The sequence below is a fragment of the Centrocercus urophasianus genome, unplaced genomic scaffold (genome assembly GCF_019232065.1).
Source record: "Centrocercus urophasianus isolate 14NV4802_14NV808 unplaced genomic scaffold, USGS_Curo_1.0 seq_10, whole genome shotgun sequence".
Taxonomy (NCBI): Eukaryota; Metazoa; Chordata; class Aves; order Galliformes; family Phasianidae; genus Centrocercus; species Centrocercus urophasianus.
This window is the reverse complement of record NW_024884142.1, coordinates 16,581,918-16,602,798: the sequence shown is the minus strand read 5'-3', so window position 1 is coordinate 16,602,798 and position 20,881 is coordinate 16,581,918. Positions and strand designations below refer to the sequence as shown.

Here is a 20,881-nt window from a genome sequence, read left to right as displayed (position 1 = left end):
GATGCTCCCCATAAGACTTGTGCTCCAGACCCTGCACGGCCTTGTTGTCCTTTGGACACGCTCCAGGGCCTCCGTGTCCTTCTTGTGGTGAGGGGCCCATAGCTGAACACAGCACTCGAGGTGCAGCCTCCTGAGTGCTGAACACAGAGGGATGGTCACCTTCCTGCTGGCAACACCACTGCTGACACACACCAGGATGCCATTGGCCTTCTTGGCCACCTGGGCACACTGCTGGCTTACGTTCAGCCCACTGTTCCCTAAATCCTTTGCCTCTGCGCAGCCTGCCACGCTGGGGCCATTCTGCCCCAAGCCTGTATGAATTCATGGGGTCCTTGTGATCACCAACCCACTGCACACCCACGAGGCCAACCCAGGCACCCTCGAAATGGCGGCACGACCGCTCCCAAAACTTCCACCGCAGCCAAGGCCTCCTCCGGCCATGATGTCACACCGCGCCCCCTCCCGCCCCCCACTCCGCCACCCTTCGCACCATCGTTACGTCACGATCAGCCCATGGGGGAGGGACCGGGGGAGGACGCGGGGCGGTGGAGCCCCACCGCTCCGCCCCCGCCTCCGCCCCCGTCGTCCCGCAGCGTGCCAGAGCCGGCCGGTGCCGCCGCCGCCCGCAGCCTGCCGCGCCGTCAGGTAGGGCCGCCGGGCTGTGGTGCGGTCGTGCGTGCCCGGGAGGAAGAGGTGCCGGAAGGGCGTGGGGTGGTCGGTGTGGCGGCGGCTGGGCTGGGGGCGGCAGCCGTGCGGGGGGCTGCGGGCGGCGGGGGCTGAACCGGGTTTTTTCCCCCCAAATCGCCTTCCGAAGAGCATGATGCAATCCGGCATTGCCATGGCTACTGCAGCTTCGTGAGCCCCCCTCCCCGCTCCGCGGTAGGGAAGCGGGTCCTTGCGTGCTGTGCGGGGAGGGCGAAAAAAAAAAAAGAATTAAAGAACAAAACAAAACGTGGAATCAAAAGCGTTGGCGGCGGAGCTATAACGGGAACGGCGGGGCCGCGGGGGCGGCGTCCGCTCTTCGTGCCCCGCGGAAGTGGATCGGAGCATCCCGAGCCCCGCGCGGCGCGGGGGCGCTGCCGGGCCGCTGGGGGGGGAGCGGCGGGTGAGGCGGCGCGACAGGACGGGAACGGGATGCGGCCACGTGCCGTGGTCTCTGCCGAAAACTTCCCCGCGTCGCCGCCGTGCTCCGTCTCGACAGCGTGCCGCGTGGGGCCGTGGCGGCTGGGGGGGGGGAGGTGCCTCCGGGGAGTTCCCCGTCCGCAGACAAAGGCGGCTCTGCGGGGCCGAGCTCTCCCGCCGGGCACCGCTGCTTGCTCGGCACGACGGGCTCCGGCCGGATGCAGAAGACGGACTGATGTACCGCTCCGGCTGCGGGAGGCTGGAGGTGCCGGCGGTGCCCCGGCGGCGTATCGGGCACCTCTGTGGAAAACGCAGGCGGAGAGCTCTGCCTGGCCGCCGGGGATGGTGAGGAGGTAAAAACAACACGAGAAAAAGGCGCGGGTGCTGTTGTATTTAGGATGCTTCCGAACAGGAAGTCTCGAAACCGCTCCGTGCAAACGACACACGCCCTGCAGCTGGAGCCAGGCGAGGGGGAGCTCGGGCTGCTCGGCTGGGCACGGCCATTCGCCCGAGTCCGCTCCCAGGGTAAGGCAGCGCCCGACCTGCCGCCGGCCCTGCGACGGAGGCTTTGCCGCCGGGACGCAGCGCGGATTCGTGTTGCAGGCAGAGAGAGGGGGGGTTTGTTTGTTTGTAATGCCAAGTCATGAATAGCACCGGAGGGTTTGGTGATCTAATGTAGGCATTCCAGCCTAAGCCTGCCTCGTTCCTTTGCCTGAGGGTTTGTTGGAAGGGTTCACGGCTCGTGCTGGGTGCTGGTGTGCCCTCGCTGCCAGGAGCAGCAGCACAAACAGCACCAGGGCTGTAAGCCTGCAGCGCACAGCGTTATGTACTGCTATTCAGGAAGGAAGGCCAGAGCTTCTTCTAAAGCCTGCGTGTATCTGGGCTGCAGTAGTCATAATCTATTGCTGGAGCAGCAGATAACCAAAGCATGTTCCAGAACGGGACCATTTTGCTGGCCGGGGTGTCTGTTGGCAGGCACGGATGAAGGGTTTCCCTTGAAACTTGCATGCCTGTGGATGGCTGGGCTTGGCGTGCTGGAAATGCCTGCCAGCTTTCTGCACGTGTCAAAGAGAGCTCTGCACCAAGGTTAGTAATGGGTTTGCCACATCAAAGATGCCAACCAACAGAGCTCATGGGTCCAGGACGCTGTAAAACATGCCAAAATTTGGGATCTTGTGCTGGATTTCTTGCACGAGTAACGCGTGCTGGAAGCACTTCGGGGTTTCTTTGTGTGTTTTTTTGTCCATAATAAGCAAAGGAAATGGTAAGTGGACTAAGCTAGGGGGCATGGTATTGGAGACATGGTTTAGTGGGTACAGTGGTGATGAATTGATGGTTGGACTACATGGTCCTAGAAGTCTTTTCCAGCCTTAATAATTCTATGTATTATACTCAGTATTTTAGCATTCAGAAGCAATCAGAGAGCAGTCATGAAGTTAATGTGTCACGGAGCTTTGTCTTGGAAGTTCAGGATGAGTTGCTCTGTTTGTTCCACTGTGGTCATACTCATTTAGAAAGCAGTCACACTTTGTGTAGTTTGGTTTACTTTCTGTATCAGCAGTTGATTTCTTAGAATGAAACTCACGTGTATCTGTAACATAAACAGAGCACCATTAGGGGTATTCAGCTGATGTGCTGTCTGACTGACCTTTAGGTATACTTAGTGCAGTATTTCAGTAAGCTGTTGTCTTTACGTTTCTCAGGAAGAATTCCTCACTGCATTCCTTGCCCGTAGAACAGTCAGAGCTGAAATTAAATATTTTGAATTCTCTCATCTTATCTGTTCTTTCCACATTGACCTTCATTTTATGTTGATTGTAAGAGGCATTAAATTGGAGAAAATACAGTTAACAGAGCAACAACAGAAAAATCTATCTGTCTGTTGGAAAGAATACTGTGAGTTTGGCAGGCTCCTGTACGGGAACTTCAATTGCTCATTCTTGTGCAGCTTTTTGGAAAGACTTTTGAAGGTTCTGATTTTTTGGACGCAGATCTGACCATTGTAGGTTTCCAAACTGCTGTGGTGTTCCTGTTTGAGTTGTCACATGTGGGAAGCCCAGCACTGAGCTGTCGGTGAGCACGTTCTTTTTAAGTGCTGTTCTGCTGGTAACTGGTTAATTGCTTTCACACAGCAAACAGATCTCATTCCTTTACCTTCCTCATTTCTGGGCCACAAACGTTGCAACACGAAACACTTCTGTGGCTGTAGAACTCAAAATATCCACCAGGGTACAGCAACATGGCATTGCTCAAACACAAGAGTGGTTTGCAAGGCCAAAACAATTCCTGCCCTTGCTGTCTCCTACCTGTCTTCTACTGGTCTCAGCACTACTTGAAGGAGTGAGTCTCTAGAGCAGTGACTGTGCAGGAGAGCAGCTGGGAGGCATTCCAGCTGTCACTATTGCTGTCAGCTTGCTGCCTGGCCAGAGGTACCCGCCTCTGAGGCAAGAAGCCAAGCTGCTCTTGTCTTATGCAGAGTTGTCTGCTGAAGTGGGCAGCACTGGAGAGGCTCCCTCAAACCTGCCTGTTGTTTCACTGCTGACGTGCAGAAGCACATTGAATCGTACATGGTGTGGGTCAGAAGAGACCTTAAAGACAGTCCCTTTCCAACACACTTGCCGTGGGCAGGGTTGCCACCCACTAATCAGGCTGCCCAGGCTCAATCCAGCCTGCATTGAACACCTCCAGGGAATACTTCTGCAAATGGTGTGCTATCCTGAGATGTTTCACAGACTGTTTCCTTTTCGAAGCTCCTGAATTCCATTAGAGATTTGCCAGTTCTTTGTATAGGTCACGAAGACACCTATTTATTCTGATGCTTTTTGCAGTAAGCTTCCCTGAGCAACCAGTCAATTTGCTCATTTTGCCTTCTCAATCTGTCCTCCTTCGTTGCTGTATCTAGAATTGGCCTGATACATGCGAGTGCTTTTGAGGCTGTTGGCCTCAGCTCCAGCAGAAACATTCTCCTGCTTTTACAATGTACCAAATTATATCCTTCCAGGACATAACATATGCTTTTGAAAGCTGTATAATAGACTTCAGAAATTGATGCTTACTGTGTGCCACTCAGACTCCAAAACACTTCACAAAACTGACAACAATCCTTGTAATCTGTAGCTGTTTTGTCATGTACAGTGTAGTCTCTAATTGGTTTTGTGATTCTTAAGTGCCCACAGATTCCTGCACTTCAAAGGATTTATGCATGGTAGCATCAGAAGCAGTTTTTCCCTTAGAGATCGCATACATTTGTCCACACCCAGACAAATCAAGAGAGTAAGTAAGGAACTCTGTAGAATTTAGGCTGTTTGAAATCTTGCTTCCAGATCAGTTGCTTTTCTTTGTTCGAACAAATTATCAAATCACACAAATGCTGCCTTGAATCTTGCTGCCAACGTACCTCATAGTTGCAGTGGACCGAATGCAGTGGCTCTGTTGAAATTGATCTTATTTCCTCAAATGTACTGCCATGGTTTCTCTGTTTGTATTTTGGTGTTTGGGACGCGTTATTGTACAGGGTAAATAAGAGCACAGGAACAAACTTGCCCAAAGTATGTGACCTGTGAATGCTCTCCCAGCGCGGTCAGCATGCTGAAGAATTATTTCATTTCCTCGCTGAGATGGTTGACTCACACAAAGCACCAAGCGCTGAGGAAGCACCATGGCAGTTCAGCAAATTCCCTTACCAGGTGCACAGCTCTGCAGATGTGTGCTGCTCCGTGGAGCTGTCACTTCTCCAAGAACAAATGAATCATGCTACTAATGCTGAACTCACTGTTGTAAACTAGGGTCGGGTCTCAGCATCCCAGTGCATCTGGATATTTTGCATGCCTGTGTTAAAGCATTATTAGCTACATAGGTTATGCTTTGCTGATTCCTTCCTAATGGTGTCTGTGAATTTACACTGTCATTTACACAGAGCAACTGTCCTTGTCCTGCTACCTCTTCCAGGTGCTCCCCTCTCCCTCTGGTGACCTTGACAAAACTGTTATTCTTCTTGCCAGCTGTATTTGCATTGACTGGAGGATAACTGCTTCCTTCCCCTTGCAAATCGAGGCTCTCTGCTGTGAAAGAAATGCCATAGGCTTGAGTTCAAATAGCACACTAGTGTTCAGGGAAGCTGATAGATGTTTCTGTTGGTGTCATGACGTTAGGGATGTTACCAGTAATAGACCAAAACTAACAGGTTTTGAGTTGCACAGTATGGTGTTTAAGCTTATTAGACTAAAAAACACATCACGGTATCCTATGGCTTTAGGCCACATGTATAACTACTTAGTTCATAAACATTCAAATTTGCAGGTGCCTTATTTCCCAATGCTTTTTTTTTGTTGTTTTTTTAATTTTTAATACTGGTACAGACATGCAGGAGAGCATTTAGGATTGAGGCAGTCTGTGTGCTGTGCCTGTGCTGGCTGAGGAGCCTCTGGATGGGGCCAGCTGTGAAACATGCCTCCCTCCTTCAGTTGCTGTACGTTTGCAGGAACCTCAGCACCAAGAGGCTCATGGAAGTCTGAGGCAATTCCTGCCACCAGGCTTCAAAATAATCTAAAACTGTGGTGTTTGTATGTGGATGGAGTGGATGATGCAGTCCAGGGCTTGAAGTTCTCAGAAATGCACAAAAAAAATCTCCTTGTATGTTTGCCATTACTTTATCAGCTGTTGATAGACTTATCTCAGCATAGGGCTATGGTCTTGTGTCGGTCCTGTGTCCTCTGCTTTGGATTCAGTCAAAGCAATCAACATCTGGAAAACTGGAAACCTTCCTACTGTGATCTTGAAGACTTCCCCTCAGGAGTGCTGTTTCTATGCATGTTATTCAATCAAAAAGCTTCTCTTAACCTTCTCCTGAAGTATTACATCTTGTTCCCACCTGGCTTTTAGAAGTGCTGATCATCTTGCAGACAAACACTAAGGAGAACCTTTGACTTAAACAACAATAATTAAACCATTAATCATTAGTAGAGTGACATTCTACAGTGTTTAACCCTGCCCTTTAAGGAAAGAAATTGGAGAAACCTTCATGTGTGCTGAAGTTTAGCTTGTATGATGGTTATGGTGTGTGGCTCTTATCCTTGCCTAAATGCACACATGTTCAGCTCGTTCATACAGTGCTTGCATGTTTCTGAGCTAGGCCTCCTGTAGGAGTTACAGGACAACTGTGGGCAGAAGGACATGAAGCTGGATTTGGCTTTGAAGGATGCAGCCTCAAGTTATGTATCATATCCTAGAATCGTAGGATCACAGGCTTAGGAGGCACCTTAAAACCCATTCAGTTCCACCTCCCTTGATGTAGACAGGCCAGACCCCCACCAGATCAGGCTGCCCAGGGTCCCATCCAACCTGGCCTTGAACACCTCCACGGATGGGACATCCACAGATTCTCTGGGCAGCTGTGCCAGTGCCTCACTGTCCTCTGAGTAAAAAGCAATGAATCGGCCAGATATATAGAATCTCAAAGTTGCATTTGTGTGTGACGGTTACACTTGCATTTGTAAGCATATGCTATGATGCTGTGTGGATTGCAGGGTTGCAGCTGTTTATAGTGAAATTCTGGACGGGCATCCCTATCCCTTCTGCTAGAGCTTCAGAAGTAGTGTGGTTGCTGTAGGACACACACGGGGAGCACCAGCGATGTATGGAATGGCAGACCCATTGTTTGATAGAGACAGAAGGCAGCAGGTGAGTCCGTAAGGACTGACACGTTTCAGAAGCCTTGTTCTGTTAAAAATAGGGAGGAAAAAAGAAAGACAAGTGGCCATCCCAGAAGGGTTGCCACATTTCAGTGTGGATCATGGCCCTGTTAATACAATAGCTGCTTATAGGTAAAAGTTTTGCATAGACATAAACCGTTGTTAGAGTCAGTTGTGTTGTGCCTCTTACTACGAGAGTTTACTTGACTAGCTCTGTCTCCTGGTTTTGCAGCCATTACCAGGTTCCCACGTAATCCTGAAATATCCGGGGTTCTTGAGGCACCACTCAGCCCTTGCTTCTCTTTGATAGGCTTCTGAAACCCCTGACTTTGTTACCCGTTCTTCTGCCCTTTCAGAAATCATCATCTGCCTTTGAAGCAAGCAAAGGCAAACTGCAAACCTGAGGATGCCTTGCAGAACAAGAATAACATACTTTGATACTTTTTTATCTTCTGTATTGATTTCTTGCTCTATCACCACTGCTAAGTGATTGCACTATGATACAGGAAGGGATCAGTAATGTTCTTTTCAGAGGTTTTGTCTCATTTTTTCAAATCCCCCATCTAATTGACTGCTTCTGGGTACAGTACAGAGCTCATTAAGGTAATGTATTCAAATATAAGCTCCAGCAGAGCTATCATGAACTTTAGTTGTGAGGGCTAAATGCTCCTTGGTTTTATATCAGGCACATCAAGCTCAAATGATGTGCAGGGGTATCAGATGCACGCAGCACAGGTCTGCTCTCTGGGTGCTTGTGTGGACTGGCTCCGTGTGCTAAAATTGGTACTTAAGAAACTTCAAGTGGAGCTTTGAGTCCTCAAGAATGCAGTAGGTGAGAACACAGGGCTCTCACCAGGTTTTAGCCGACTTTTTGAGTGTGTGGAAAATGATCACCTCGGAGCAACGCGTGTGCTTTAGTGCTCCTGCTGCCTTTGGAGGAGGTGGCTAAAACCTACTTACAGCATTAGGGCTGTAAGCAAGTTGCCAAATGTGTGCGTGTGGTAGATTATCAATAACATTGAGGGCTTTTCTACTCTTCTTCCCCTTTCATTTTTCCTTTTCTCCCTTCTCTGTTCCTCTCTTCCCCTTTCTCAGCATTGCCCTTTGGAAGCTGGCTCAGCAGCTGTTCTGGGGGGTTGTTCTGCAGGACGGGTGGGCGGAGCTGGGCTCTGTGCGAGCCAGAAGAGGAGTCCTGGCTGGGGTCAGCAGGTGAAAGACATTAGTGAGGCTGTGGGCTTGAGCACCGCACTTCCCCTGTCCGCAGTGACAGGTCTGCCTCACAGACAGTCCCTTTCTGCTGTTTGTTTTCAGGTGGCACGTCTGTGCAGGGGACTCATATGCCACAGTGATGAAACACTGTGGAACGACAACCTCCAATCACTGAGATTGCATTTAGATATTTAAGAAATAGGTCCATGGAAGAGGTATGTTGGACGAAAGAACTGTTTTTAATGGGAATTAAAAATAAACCCATGGTTGCCATGAGAGGCTGAGGGACAACTTTCAAGAGCTGCCAACATTAGTAAGCGGTTTTATTATCTGAAACGTTCTGTGTTCTACCCAGTCTGTACAAAACATACATGAAATAGAATAACAGAATCGCTGAATGGTTTGGGTTGGAAGGGACCTTTAAGATCATCTAGTTCCAACTCCCCTGCTATAGGCAGGGAACACCTCCCACTAGACCAGATTGCTCACAGCTCCATCTAGCCTGGCTTTGAATGCTCCCAGAGAGGGGGCATCCATAGGTGCACCTCATAAGGTAAAGGTCTGGTTTTGCTTTCTGGCAATTTCATGTGCAGAGTACTACTATGCAGGCTGAAGTGCTTGTCTGTTCCATAGAGTTAGAAGAGTTCTACTAGAGTGGCTAATGAAACAAAACTTAATTCCTTCCTATCTTTCACTCCTGGCAAAAGATTAGTGCTTATAAAATACACTGTAAGTTGTGTTTTCACTTTGCTCTAAGCAGAAAGGAGAAAGCTTCATTTTTTTAAATATAAAAATAACTTTTTAATTATCTAGCAATGTGTTTTTCCTATCTAATAAATTTAATTATCAAAGCTGGGTATTGAGTTGAACTGCTTGGAATTATCAGAAAATCAAAGTCACTGACGTTTCTTCTCAGGCTCCTGCACTTGAGTCTTGTCTCAGATCGCTACTGAGGGCTCAGTTCTTGTTTCTTACAGTATAATATGCTTTAATACTGAGCGTTAAGATATACTGATGAACATCTCTGTCTTCCACAATCCTCAGCTTCAGACTGACTGTGTTTTTGGTCAGAGTCACCTGACACCTAGTGTTTAGCTTTTTATTTTTATCATTTTCTATTTCTCTCCACTGTTTCTGTTTCTGTTGGAATATTCTTGCAGACTGAACAAAGGTTGCCCGTTTGTGAAGGAGGCTGTCCTTGGTCTCTGTCTGCAATCTCTTGGTGCTCAGCTCTCTCCTCCCCCACCTTATGTCCTGCTCTCTCACAGCTGGTTTGGATTGCATCCATCCTTGGTTCTGCATTTTGCAGGACAGATACTAATGCATCTTAAAATCTGTCTTTTGTATTGTGAACACCTCGGCCCTCTTTTATTGCTGCTTTTACAGTGCAATAATCTGTCACTTGGAGCTGTTTACATTTACGATCTCTCTATGAGGTAGCTCTGTATGACATTAGCACGTTCCGTATGACCTTCTGTGACTCTACATACTGCATTTTTCCTTGTGCTTTCCACCACAACACTGCCAATATGTAAGATGCAGTGTGTACAACACATTTTATTTTGAATACTATTTTGTAATTCTGCCTTAATAACAGAGGCATCTTTCTCCTTGTCTGTATTCTTCCTTTACCTACCTTTTTGCTGCGGCCTTGGTTTCTTGCCAAGTAGTGAGAAACAGGTGGTGGAATGGACATGGCTAAAAACTCCTCACTGGGTTGTTTCAGAGGGCTATCCTAACTACCTCTGCTTTTTTGCTCTGAGCAGGGCAGAGGCAGGGGTGCCCCTTGCATTTCTGTGTTATCTTCCTTGAGCAGGCAAGCTGTGAGCAGAAGGTGCCTATCTGGTACTGCCTGATAAGGACAGGGATGGTTGTAGGGCAGAGGGAGGAAACTCATTACGTTGATGAGTTTGGGTGTTTTGTCTCTGTGTTTGGAATAGGTACAGCATGTGAATTACAGTACTGACCCTGCCTTTCATAGAATCATAGAATGGCCTGGGTTGAAAAAGGTCTGGGTCACAATGATCATCGAGTTTCAACCCCCTGCTATGTGCAGGGTCGCCAACCAGCAGACCAGGCTGCCCAGAGCCACATCCAGCCTGGCCTTGAATGCCTCCAGGGATGGGGCATCCACAACCTCCTTGGGCAACCTGTTCCAGTGCGTCACCACCCTCTGTGTGAACACACCCTCCGTTCTTTGGCTCTAAAGCTTTTGAAGACATGAAAAACCTGCACCTTGGCTTGTGTTGCAGATGGGATTATATACTTCATTTGTAAAAGAGAAGCAGCAGTGTGTTTTATTGCTATAAGGTAGTGCTTTAACAAAACTTACACGACCTAACAAGGTTCATGATGGCGAGGTCACCTGGTTGTGTGCTAACTGAAGAACGGGGTCAGACAAGGCTACTGGGAAGGCTCTCCCACTGCGTCATGGGATTGGAAGGGACCCCCTGGCCAACAATTTATATGTAAGGGGTTATATGCACCGTTACCCTTTTATATCACTCAATACCATAGCAAGTTAGCCAGCTATTAGCATATAGGAAGTCTTTTTCGAGGAGCTCGGTATTGGTCGCTTACTGGTATCTATCCCAGGTAAGGAATCTCCACCTTGAGGATGACCTCGTGAGGTGTCCCTGTGCTGGGGACAGCTTGCTGCCACACAAGCAGAGCTCCTCGGGGATTTGATGGGGCCTACGGGGGTCACCTTGCTCCATGGGATCTGAGCCTGTGGCCCAATGAGCTGATGGACCTGTGATGGAATTTATCAGACCAGGTCCCAAATTTAAGAAAGCTCCCTGACCCTAACAGCTGTTTGCTTTGTTCCCACTCAAAATTATTCAGTCCCTACCACTTAAGCATACTTGCCACAGTGATCGGTGTCAGTTTCACCTGGTTTACTGCTATTATGTCTCTTGCAAATATATTAATTGCAATGAGTCCTGAGGCATGGTTTTTGTTTTATGCTGCAGATACCCCAAGGTTTCTCTGTTCTTTTTGTTTGAACAGCAGGTCTGGCTTCATATTCAGAGGATTTAAGGGAAACAAGGGATCATTTTCCTCTGGCTCGCTGTAATCAGGATCACCCCAGATATCCCCATCCCAATGTTCAGGAGATACTCTTAGTGTCCTATAAAATGTGCAGTATTGAGTTGGAGGAAGCCTGCATAAGCATCATCTCAGTCCTTTCTTCCAAATTTTTCCTTCTTTTCCTCCTTTAACTGTTTCTGAAGTTGTTTAGCTTTTAAAAGCTCCATAGCCTTAACAACTCCATAGCCTTCCATAGCCTCTATTTCTTCTCTAGGTCCTGTTCCTTTTTACTACTGTTCTCCATATGCAGCTTCTAACCAGGAGCCTAGCATCTTGCAGACAACTCCTTTCCTTTTCCATCTGTAGTGCAGCCCCTGGCTGCCTTTAAGTGCTCTTCATTGACTTTCCAGTTATGCCAGTTGTCATGAGCCCTCAACTCTGTTGAGGAGCTGAGGCTCGAGCTCCCTCCATGTCTCCTTATAAACAGAGATAGCACTTGCCACCTTGCTGACTGTGCCATCTTGCTGTGGAGATGATACACCTTACTCGTACGAGAGCAGCAGCAACGTGTCTCATTGCTATAACGTAATGAACTAAAAAAGCTTATGCAACTTAGTAAGGTTTTTGTTGGCAAGGTCACCAGGTTGGATATGGGATAGAAAACGGGGTCAACCCCATAGCTGGGTTTTTAGTGCAGGTGGTTTCTTCATTAGGAGAGATTTCAATGGCATGAGGGTTTCCCTTGCACCAGGAATTTGCAGTGTCTCGCTGAAAGAAAAGAGCAACACTACAGTTTGGAGGAAACAAAGCCATTGTGCTGGTATTCCCTGCGGGATTTATGCAGGAGCCAGGATTTTTTTATGTTGTGAACTTGTGGAAAATGGCCTTGCAGCTGCCAGATGTGTGGACAATGCTTTTTATTTCTTGAGTAATCTTGAAGTTTGTAGAAAGAGCCAGTGATGTGATCACACCAAGCCTTACCACTGTTATCTTCTCAGCTGGCTGGTCTTCCTCGTCCAAAAGCAAGTAATAAGGAACTGTAGTACTTGCATCTGGATGCATTAGTATTTTGAAAACCAGGATACCTATACATAGAAATGCTTTCTTTTCCAGTTTATCCCAGAGTCAGGCCTGCAATCCAGCAGCCCTTGTTGGGCTTTTGACCTGGTCAAAACATCATCATCACATGCACCTAGCTGACTTAGCACAGCCCTTTGGGGGCACAGCTGGTGCAGTCTCACACAGGTACAGCCCCAAAGTCTTTGGGATCCCCCAGGCTTTTCAGCTCTCAGCTTCTGCAGCAGAAATGCCACCAGCTGGCTGCCTGTTGGCTTTTTTGGCAACTCTGAATGAAATGCTGCCAGGTACCCATGTTATACAGGAAGGGAAAAGATTGGGAGACAAGGCATCTGTGAGAAATCTCCTACGTCCCCTTCCTCTGCTGTTAGGCCATGTAGTCTTTGCTTTTGACACTGCTTGTCAGTCCTGGGCAGGAAAAAATCCATCTTGTCTTTCCACAGAATTGTTTTATCTCCTTTATCCTGTGGAAAAGAAAGTGAGTTCTGAATGCTTCAAGGGTAGCTGCTTTTCTGATCTATGAGCTCTGCATTTACACCATTTTTAAGGCAAGAGAGATAGAAACAAGTCTGTGTTTTGTAAGAGTCAATCATTTTATCAAGGAAACAAAAAGATTCTTGAATGTGTTGACCACACCAGGAAGGCATTTACTGATAACCCAGAGTTTGGTAGCTGCAGTGTTTTGTTCTGAGCAGCATGATGTCATGGCCTAGCAGTTGTATCTCAACAAAGCTTTTTCCTCTCTTCTGCATGTTACTTTGCCCACCATTCTGAGAACTGCTTTAGTACCTTCTTCTATTCACAGCTGTTCACACCTGCCTGAGTTTTTGATAGCAGAACTGCATACAGTGAATGATGCTGCCTGGCACGATGCTCAGCATCTTACACTGAAGATACGGAGTATCAGTGTGGCTGCAGCCATGCAGCATTAGCTCATGCCTTCCAGGAAAGTGCGTAAGTTTCAAGATGGACTTCTGGTAATGTGTCTGTCTCTGCGAAGAGATGGCAGCACAGCAAGCTGTGAGCTGGGCTTCCATTTTCTTACAAGTGTAGAAAATGACTGGTTTTTTGAGGCCTGAAATGAATGCAGTGACTGCATATATTTTTCTGTATATTGCATCCTGCTGGGGAATTTCACTTCTCCACCATGTTTACTGGAAATAAGAGCAAGCACACAAATAAATAACATGCAGTAACTTGCCTAAAGTCTTGTGGAGATGAATTTTTGTCTGTCTTCCCAAGCATAAGTGGTCCTCCAAAATATAGCATTTACCCATCTGAACACAGGCTGTAGCTACATGGCTTAGCAAGGCTTTTAGATTTTGGTTTTGTGTTCTCTGTTATCCCTGTACTCATCAGGTTTGTATGGTGTAGCTTTATCTTTGTGACCGTCACCCTCTTGTTCATGATCTTCCTCTATTTTCTTGGCATTTTGGTGATCACTGCATCTAGTTACCCCCTGGACCCTAGGTAATCTCCTTATCTCTAATCCTGTTAGCTGTGCTCAGGGCTCTTTGCTTAGCACAGTGTTTCATGTCTGCAGTAAAATCTCACACAGGGCAGACTGCAAAGCTTTTGCACGTCAAGCTAATAAGTGCAAAGAAAATAATTAAGAATTACAGAAGTCCTGTGCTTTGTTTCACTCTTGAGATGTCCACTGGGCTGACCAAGTCGGTGTGGCTGCTGTGGGGTGCTGAAGGAGATGATGGCTCTCATGGCAGAGCGGCTTCACTTAAAACTCTTTGTATTGCTACTCACTGTGTCTTTAGTGCTTGTTTCTTTGTTTTTTAATATACAGCTATGAAATGTGACTTTGTTTGTTTGTTTATAAAGAAAGGAAAGAATAAGCTGGGGCTCAGTGTTGAAGCTGCACTGAGCTCTGCTGTCAGTGCTAGGTGCTGGTGGTGGTCACTCGAGACCAGTCTTCTCTGTCCTTTGGACTTTGTTGACTGTGGTCTCAGCAACTCTGTTACTAGAAAATAACTTCACTATGTATTGCTGATACAGCTCAGATACAGCTCAGCCTCATGACCGAGATGGCCCATGAAAGTAGGTTTCACTGACCAGACCTTTATTTTCTCCTGTGGATGTAAGAAGTTGACTCAAGGATGAGTGCAGTCCGAGATGAGAGGAGCTGCTTTATTAATGGAGAAGAGTTTTGCAGCCCTTGTTAAAGGTGGCACTTGAATGATGGGAAGTAAAAGCTGTGGCCCTTGGCACTTGGCTCCTGGCTCCTCCTTTCTGTCACATCTCCGTAGCTTCCCAGGCAGCTTGTTGCTGGCTTGCAACAAACAAAATTCCGTTAGCAGTATTTTTTTAATTGTAATACCAGCAAAGCTTTGGGGGAAAAATAAAAAGAGAGCTTCATATTAGAAAAGCAGCTGTTTACCAAATACTTGTATGCTGTGTGGGGAGGAGGGGTTCGGAGCAGAGCTGTATAGGAAATGCTGCGCTTCAGCATTACTTCCAAAATAGTCAGCCTGTATCTACTGTGCCTTATATAGATGCATATATTCTCCATTTCCATCCAGCCTAGTTTGGTACAGATTTATCCATTCTTCTACTTTATTTCCCATTTTTAAAAAACCAGTTCCTTAATAGCCAAGAGATGGTTGGTTGTTGTGTGTCTGTGCACCTTTTGAGCTGTGTGCTGTTCCAAGCAAAGCAATTGAAGAACCCTGCATGCTTTGCCTTTTCTTCCTCCTCGTTTTATTTCTGTGAATACTTCTGCTACGTGCACGTTGTGACTCCAGCACCACACTACAAGCTGGCAGCTGCGATGAGCGGTTCTGTGGTTATTGGATAACATGAGCAGTGGCTGGGCAAAGGATACTGCACTGAACGCATGATTCCTGGAAAATGCATACTGCTGCAAAAAGCATTTTACCATAGCACCAAAGGATACTGGATTACCTGCTGCTAATTGGCACTTTGCAGTGTGGAGAAACTATTCTTTCTAGCATCCTTCTGGGCTTAAGAGGGGACGGTGCACCCCTATTTTTTACCTGTTCTTACCAATCCCATGGGAATGTTTGGTTGCTTCCAGCTTGTTCTTCCCTCTTGGCTGTCATCCTCAATGCCCTCCCTAAAGCTAAAGTTATCCTGTGGCATAGCACCAACTGTTGTCTGCAAGGGGATGAAATGCATGTGAATGTCCTAATCCTGGGACATTCAGATCCTAATTCAGGCTAAATCAGATCTGCTGAGATGTGGTTTACATCAGGGATCTATGATTTGTCTTACCTCTTCTATTTGATGGTGATTAGATTTAATGAGGTGTGGGGCATGAAGGACAATTAACTATTCCATTTTGCTGTACTCTTTCTTATATTTGTTTCTACCCTGTTAAACACTTCAGTTGCCTCAGTTGTACTTCACTGTAAAGGCAGTCACTGCTGAAGGATTTGGCGAGGTGTGGGAGGAATGGCAGGAAAAAGTAATGGCATGAAATCATCCCCCTAATTATCTGGGCAAAGCTTTCCCTTACCCCTTCATTTTCACATTTTTTGAAGTACCACTGAGGTTAAACTGCTTGAGACTAGCTTCTTCCTTTGTCCTGTGGTTTTTTTACACTTCCCTGAGTTTTGTGCAAATCATTTATTTCTAAGCTTCCTTACGTTTGTGCTGATGGAGAACATGAAAGCTCAGCACGCTGAGTCCTGGCGAGTCAGCAGCAGATGATGATTTACCACCAATGCAAGCTGGGCCGAAAATCTGCAATGCTTTGCCAGAGATACAGTTGCAAACTGAAGTTTAAAAATAATTTATTGCATAAAAATAAAAATAAAAAAAATCTGCAGCATTCACACTTCATATGGCTTCTCATAAAACAAGTGTACCTATGCCTTCAGATTAAATGGACTATGAGTTATCCTAAACTTCATGTCAGTGATAACAGGAAGCATGCTTAAGGCTTAAAAAGGTGTTCAAAAGGGGAGAAAGGAAATCTGGGGCTGGTGGCAAGTTAGAAGACAAAGAAAATGTATGTGAATGAAGGATTTGGAAATGTGAAGAAGAAACTGGACAGCTTTGGCAAATGGGCAGCAAAAAGTTGCCAGTTTTGGTTATTGATGCTGTCTTCCCATTATGAAGCAGATGAGCACTTGCAAACAGCAGTGTGATGATTGTATTTGGAAAAGGGACCATTGCTATTTTTGGAGGAGAGGAAAGAGGAGCTACCTCTGCAGTGCTGAGGACTGGGAAACATCAACTAGAAAACATTATTCAAGATTTTCAAAATCAAGTGCGTAAAATTAGGCTTTGAAGTCCTAATTTAAGAACTGAGAAAGTGGCTGATTTCCAAGAATGCAGAGCAGCCAGGCCTGACTCTGCGTTGTGCTCACAAGTCAGAACAATTATTTAGATGTCTATTTTAGGATTTTTTGTAGCTCAACTTGAGGCACTTAGATTTGATAAATGGAATCTGTTATTTCAGGGAGTTCTGGAGAAGCAGGATAAAAGCTGAAGCCCTCTGCTTAAAGGGAGCGGGCTCCTAATGTGTTGAGCATTCAGCCCAAAATGTTTTGTTGCTGTTGTTTGGTTTGTTGACAAAAGGGCACAAGCCTTCAGGTTTTAGTGACTGGTCACTGGAACTGGAAACTGAAATTTGGACCTGGAAAATAACGACAAAAAATCAACAAGAAAATATGATCAAGAATTCTCAAATCAACTTTTGGCACCAAATCTCCCAAATGTGTTTTCTGTTGAAAGTGTAGGAGAAGAATTTCCCTTGAATGAAATAAGCTAGTAAAGTGCTTCAGTATTTAGCAGCTCTTCAGTTTTGATGTTCATTAGAAGGGCAAGTTCCCACTGCTGCATGAAAAACACTGATACATCAATAAAATGTCCTGAGAAAAAACACATCTGAGTGCAGCCTTCGGTCTGTGCTTTCAGCTGCCAAGGATCACTTGTGCCCAAGCTGAGCATCTCAATAGCATTCAAGTTTTCCAGCTGCACTGTACTGAGTATATGTGTGAAGTGCTAGAAATAGGGAAAGCATATGAAACATTCTGTAGATGCCCCAAACTCCTATTTAGATAGGTGCAGAGGACTTTTGAAAAGACTACTATTTTTATGATAGGCTTTGATCTGGTTGGAGCAACATGAAACTACAGCCTTTGTTATGTTTGTGTTGCGGATTTGGAAGGCCAGTAATTAAAAGGGCCTGGGAACGGTTTTATGAAAATCAGAGCTGCCTAGAGTTGCCTAATAGCTTTAAAAATATGGAGAGTCAAATATGTGATCTCTCGATTTGTTTGTTACTTCTTTGGTACAGTACATGCTACTACAAAAAGCAAAGGCTTAGTTAAAGTCATCTCAACTCTGTGCTTCCTGTTACTGTCTTCTGTCCTCCTAGGATAGAAGCTTTGTGCTCTTCTGTACTCTAGTTACAACTGAAAAATGTAGACTTTTGTTTTCTCTTGAGCTGTGTGATCTGAGTAACCTGGATATGTTCATGCTCTGTGCCACCTAGTCAGTGTGAATTTTCTCTCTTCTGTATGATGCAACATCAGACCTCAAGAGATAAAGGTCTCTTTTCAGCCTCTGAAAAAAAAACAAATTTTTATTATGTCTGTCCAAACCTTCCTCCCTGTGAAATCTACTTCAGTGCACTCATCCTGGGCCTGTTAGAGCCTAATGCAGCTTGCCTCAGCCAGGACAGGTGATGATGTGCAAGTAGCTGCAGCAGCCACAGCCCCTTGCTTGCCAACATTAAACTTCATCTCATTTTCAGAAATCAATGGTTGTAAAACTCATAAAAATGAGATTTTTATTGCTTTACAAAGTGTTCTTCAAACACACAATCTGTAATGGGTACTTTACAGCCTAGCAATACTGTCTCTGCTTATAGCCTGTAAGCCACAGAAAAGGTTGAATATAAGCCAAGGGAACAGACACTGAGTACTTTCAAGTGACAACCAGGAATGACAGCACATCTCTTCCTAGTACAAACAAATTAGCAGTGAACATGTTTCTTTTCTTTCTTTCTGCTGGGAGTGGAAAGATGTTCATGTTTTCATGGGACTGAGTTTCTTCCATCATCTGACAAGACCTTATTCCTTCCATCTCTCCCAGCTTGCTAGCAGTTTTGGTTTCTGATGGACTTTTGTGGCATAACACAGTGATGTCTCATGGCCCTCGTGTGTGCCAGCAGCTTCTATCCGGTGCTGGTAGTAGCTCACAGTGCCCCGAACTAAGACTTTTAATATATTGGTCACCTGGGTGTGGGTAAGTGCCTGAGTTCTTCTGAGTTCTGATCAGATATCTGGCATTAGCATATCTTAATGCTTGTAAAGAATTTCACAGTAACAGTAGCAGAAATGGATCTGGGCACATCACAGACTATTTTTTTCTAGAAGCCTTAATGGCTTTTTTGATGGATTTCCAAACTCTGCTCATTTACCATCCTAAAAATGATAGGGAAAGAGAAAGTAAGAGCTGTTTTCATTCTGCTGAGCATAATTGATAAAGTCAAGTAATTAGTATGGATCTTTTCTTCGTTTGTGAAGACCATTCTTGACCTTGATGAGGCTTATTTGGGAGCACTATCATGACTTTTCTGTGTACTAGGAGAGCAATTAAAATACAGTGCATTTTTCAGAGTGCACTGGAGGTCTGCTTTCTGTCCTTTAATGGGAATACCCATAAATTCTGAGGAGTTCTCCATGTGCCTGTATGGAAGACTCCCCAGCATCTGGAAAAATAGTTCTTTTTATTTTATTGTGCTTAAAACACCAGATCCTTGTTTTCCTTGAGGAGTAAAGCCTGTTGTAGGTCAGCTTGAGTGCTCCTATATTCTGATCCAGCCTGCCCTGGTGTTCTGGGGTTCTACTGCATTGATAAAATATGGTAGCAGAGAGGATGGTTCATTTCCTGTCCACTGTAGAAAAACAAGTTAGAGAAAATGATGTATATAAAAGTACCTGTTTTAGAAAGCAGAGAGTGACATAACTGGGTAATTGTCCTTCTCACTTCAGGTAGCAGTGGTGCCTTGCTGTGGTCTATGACTCCTAGGTAAAGGAGCACTGTAATTATTTGTTCACATATATGGTGAGCTGCAGGATTTGTTTATTTGCAGTATTAGGAAACCTGCTGCTTACAGTGTTTCAAATAGCAACTGGTTTAATTTTTGTGGAAGTTGATATTCCTCTGAATTGGGAAACTATTCTAATTAAAAAAGAACCCTTGTAGTTGCTGCAGTTGAAGCAGTGTTTAATGTTGTGCAGTTATTGGCAGCAGACTTGATGCATTTTCACATGACCCCCCTCTGGAACAAAAGCAGATTGTTTCACTCTGTTTTTGTATTATACAAATGAGTTCCCTTTGAAACAATTTCTTTTTTTTTTTCCTGCAAATTCTTGATGTAACACCAGGAGTAGTTCTTCCTCCACTGTGCCTTTTACGATATGCTGTGTGATAACTGTGGAACAAAAGCTACCTGGGGCAGCAGCGTGATTTGTTTCTACTTTTTGAGTTGTCTACATATCTTAATTTCTTTCAACGTCTAGCAAAAAAATAATAAATAGCCAATCAGTTATGAATTGAGCTTAGTTTGGGTAACAAGTCCTTGGTTTTGAATCAAACTCTACCATCTCAGGTATTCCCCTTCAAAGCAGGAAGCTGAAATTAGGAACAGGTTGTGGTTTATCAGATGAATGTGTAACTAAATTGTTACTGGATCAAAGGAGCAACTGATAAACTAATTGAGGTTTCAGACAACAAAATAAATAATCAGCTGCATAGTGAGCACTTTTCCTCTGGGGATACTTAATAGCTATCAGATTAAAGAAAGAAGCTTGTTCTGGATAATTTTCTTTCTTTTCCTTGGTAATCGGGTACTTATTTCTGAAAGTCTTCCTGACGTTCTGATAGCACAGCCATCTCTCAGTTCGATGTCAGTGCTCCTAGGATACCAGCGTGCCACCAGCACTCATAAATTGTGATGTAATTGGTGCTGTAAAGCAATTTAAAGAAGGGATGTTCTTGTGAAGTGGATGCTTATTTGGACCAGACTTCGTCAAAATTCTGAATGGGGAAATAAACTGGCATGAATCTGGACTACGAAAGACTTTGTACTTTCCCTGTTATTTTGAGTTCTTGGTGTTTTGGGTTTTGTGTGTGACCAAATTTCAGGGTAGTTTCTGTGTCTTTGTGTAGTTCAAAACACTAGAAATGGCTTTGAGTGCACAGATTAAGAAAGTTCTCTGTGTCCTTGAAAATGCAGTGGGTAAAGATGGGCTTGGGGCGCAGCCAGAAATCCTGTAGGAGCACTGGAGCCTCAAGGTTACGATGTGGTGGAAAGGATGTGGGATTATACAGAACAACAAATGATGTAAATACATTCTTGTCTATTTAATTCTCCCGGTGTCATGGGAAGTAGAAACTGAAATGAAATTGAGGCCCTGCCTGTCCTGCAAGCAGCCATGGAGATGGAGTGGGCCCCAGCTCTGCTTGGGGATGTGCATGGGACCTTGCGCATCCTTGGCATCTGTTCGCTGTTCTGCTGCCCTCAGGAGAAATTGAGGCGTCAGTGCCAGCTGACCTAATATTTATTTTACTTGTGTAAATCGGAAATATCCTGAAGGCAGCGTTCTAACAGGTAAAAGTAAGCTGTTTCCTTAGCTAGGGAAAAAGAAAAAAAGAAAAAGAAAAAGATGAACTTCTTTGTTGTCAGCTATATACAAACTTGAAAACTTGCGTAATGGTTTCACTTTTCACTGTATGTCGACCTCTTATGAGTTGCTTGTATTATT

The 20,881-nt window shown here is 45.3% G+C and overlaps 1 protein-coding gene across 2 annotated transcripts in view; it reads left to right on the top strand.

Moving 5' to 3' along the window:
* Positions 1-603: 603 nt before the first annotated feature.
* Positions 604-20,881, top strand: part of ELOVL5 (ELOVL fatty acid elongase 5) — a 38,834-nt gene continuing 18,556 nt past the window's right edge. The window contains exon 1 of one of the 2 annotated variants that reach the window (XM_042817857.1): positions 604-645. The gene's annotated coding sequence lies outside the window, so the exon portion shown is untranslated. Of the gene's footprint in view, positions 646-1,425; positions 1,476-20,881 lie in introns of those variants that run through there. The other variant, XM_042817868.1, reaches the window with a different exon arrangement.